Genomic DNA, 3,235 nt, shown 5'->3' with positions numbered 1-3,235 from the left:
TTTGTGCAAGTTTGGGTGGCAAAATGGCTTGGTAAATAGCCTATTTTTATATACACGGGTAGAGACACAGGCGTGTGTCTCAGCTGTGTGTGGCACACGGTCAGGTTGTACAGTCGTGTGTCCCCTGGTGTTGAAATTGAAAACAAGTCAGTATGCTCCACACGGCTTCACACATGGGCGTATGACTTGGCCGTGTGGCATAAGTCAGTATACCCTACAAGTTTGGCACGGCCTAGCACATGGCCTGGTACATGGGTGTGTGTGGCCATTTTTAAGGCACACGGGTTGGCCATACGAGTGTGTGTGTTGGCCGTGTGACCCGAGTCAGAGAGTTACACGGGGTCAGACACGAGCTGGGACACGGCCATGTGATTCCATTTCGAATGTCCACACGGCCTGTAACACGGGCATTTCTTTGGTCGTCTGAGACACATGGTCGGGCCACACGGGCGTATGTCCCCTGTTTTTGGAAAATTTTTCTAAGTGTTTGAAAAGTTTCTAAAGTTATCGGTTTAGTGCCGAACCACCCCGAATGCATGTTTTGGGCCTCATAGGCTCGTATTAGTGACAATATGAATATTGTTGATTGATGATTATATGAAATTGATAATGTATGAGAAAATGTATGTGTAATTGTATAATATGTTCGGTAATGCTCCTTAACCCTATTCCGGCGTTGAATATGGGTGAGGGGTGTTACACTTCTTATTGCTACATTTGAGAAGTTAATTTAGTATTGGATTACGTAGTTTCAAAAATCTTAAGTGATGCTTAAATGAGGGGAGTAAATTCGTACTACATTTTTCTTTTAAGATTGTGGCGTACTATGTATTAAAGGATTATGTACTCTTTTTCTTCACTAGGTTTTTGTCTCACAAGGTGTTTCCTAGTAAGGTTTTTAATTAGACATATATTTTATACAATGAACATCCAAAGGGAAGTGTTATAAATGCTATTAAGTGGATATTCATTGTAATCAACCTTTCACCTTTCATCTTCTTTAACGTTTCACATTTCATCTCCTTATAACCTGTTTACTATTTGTGTATTAAAAAAATGATGAGTCTAATATATATAAGAGTATACTACTTGTAATAAAAATGAAAAAGAATAGAAAGACAATATATTTTATAACACAAATGGCCAATATACCCTTTGATAGATTTTTTTTAATAAAATGTAAAACAGCAAAAATGTAGAAAATAGATTAATTTAATAAGAAAAATCATTAAATATTATTTAAATTTAGCTGTCTAATATAGGCAAGTAATTTTTTCTGGAAAACATCGTTGTTTATATATATATATATATATATAGTATGTAAGTAATTCGTAAATCAATCTTGAATTGAATTTTTATAATACTTAGATGAGATGAATCTTGAAAAAAAAATGGGATCAATCTTGAACTAGAAAATTGCAATCCATTTACTCATGGATCAATGGAAAAATAAAAAATATAAATTAAGAGTAAACTATAGTTTTTGTATTACCACCACCATTGATTACAACATTTCAACACAATGAGCAGAAAAAGAGATACAGTCTTTCACCATATAGAAAAAGAAAGGTTACAACACTAGAAGTCCCAAGATGTATCACCAATCATAACTATAAAGCAGTGCAATTACAAACTACAACCTTCACCTTACTCAAATGAAGTTGAACAAGTTAAAGGAGCAGGTAGCAAATGCGGAGACAACTAAAGCTCAAGCACTCGTACAGCTAGAAAGGGCTAAAAAACCGCCGAGGAAGTCTCACACAAACTCAAAAACTGTTAACGAGTCGAAGGATTGCGCAATCAAGGCTACAGAAGATGCAAGGAAAAGGCTAAGCAGATTGAAGAAGCGAATTCTGGTATTCTTCTAGGACCTGATGGAGCTAGGAGCTAGGACTTGGAAACTGCAAGGGAACAATACGTGACTGTAATTACTGAACTTGATGCAGCTAAACAAGAATTGAGGAAGGTTCGTCAGGACTGTGATGCATCCTTAGAAGCGAAAATTGCTGCCGTCAACCAAACAGAAGAAGCTGAACATGCAGCTATAAGGCAATGTCCAAAGAAAACGAATTTGCACATAGAAACTTGATTAATAGACAAGAAATGCAAATAAGTAGTGCTGTAAATGGAACTAGAAATCCAGATGATCACTATATAATAGTGGTAAATAAATGAAAATATATATATAGACAAAAAAAAAGTCCAAAACCTGCCCAATTTCAAGGGCCTTGCCAAGTCACTAAACAAAAGACAAAGCACAACAACTTTTCTGGAGGAGTTCAAACCAAAAGCAAATATGCTTTGAAATATTGCACTGAACTCTTAAGTTATCAAATCTATATGTTTTTGGCACCAAAAAAAAAAATTAACAAACAAGAGGAACTGTAAAAAATAAAATAAAAGATTATGGGGTTACCTTATATCACTTTCCTTGCAATTTGAAATTTAATTATGCAAAAGAGTCGACCTCAAACACTGGCAACCGACAAAGAAGAAAAAGAACCCAGAATTGGATCGTGACAATAATAAGGCAATGTCCAAACAAAAATTTAACGAAATCCATAGATAGACACAAACTAACTCTTGTAAAATAATAAATAAGTATAAAAATCAAACCAAAGCAAGGGAATAAAAAGAAAACCCACAAATCAAAGAATCAAAGAAGGCCAAATTAAACGCGAGGCTTAGACAGAAAGAGCTCTGTATTTGATTCTAAACCAAGACTGAAACTAATGGATTTGGGTGGATAAGGCTTCTTCCTCTTCTTTTTTTTTTAACGAGGGTTTAAGGGTTTCTTGATTTTGTATTTTGAGGTCAAAAAACGATGGAGAGGAAGCATGATTTTGAACGAGGGTGATGAGGGCAATTAAGGAAGCATAATTTTTGTTGTCTACTCCTTCTATTGCTGAATTCAGAGCGGAGGCGAACGAATTGCGCAGAATAGAGGGTATAATAACCCATGCTTATGAACCTGTTTTCTTGTGGGCCTATTGAATCAAATCTCACTCTATACATATTTTTATTAGTTTTTATTAAAATAAAAAAATAAATTATCCAAATAATATAAATTATTTCAAATATGAAGGAATATTAATATAATTTCCTTTGAGTAGGGATCCAGTTGATGGGTAACACTAACTCAATAAAGGGCTTCATAAATAATATAGATTAAGGGTGTAATCGAATAGAGCTGAGCCCGAATACTGCCAAGCTCAAGCTCGAGTTCGACTCAAAA

General features: G+C 35.1%; 1 long non-coding RNA gene across 1 annotated transcript; it reads right to left on the bottom strand.

Moving 5' to 3' along the window:
- Window positions 1-1,463: 1,463 nt before the first annotated feature.
- Window positions 1,464-2,989, bottom strand: LOC107924267 (uncharacterized). Its single transcript, XR_001691744.2, has 2 exons — window positions 2,417-2,989; window positions 1,464-2,042 (listed from the first exon to the last, which is right to left on the bottom strand). It is a non-coding gene; the product is annotated as an uncharacterized lncRNA (long non-coding RNA).
- Window positions 2,990-3,235: the final 246 nt, after the last annotated feature.

The sequence above is a fragment of the Gossypium hirsutum genome, chromosome A12 (assembly GCF_007990345.1).
Source record: "Gossypium hirsutum isolate 1008001.06 chromosome A12, Gossypium_hirsutum_v2.1, whole genome shotgun sequence".
Taxonomy (NCBI): Eukaryota; Viridiplantae; Streptophyta; class Magnoliopsida; order Malvales; family Malvaceae; genus Gossypium; species Gossypium hirsutum.
This window is presented reverse-complemented; position numbering and strand designations above follow the sequence as displayed.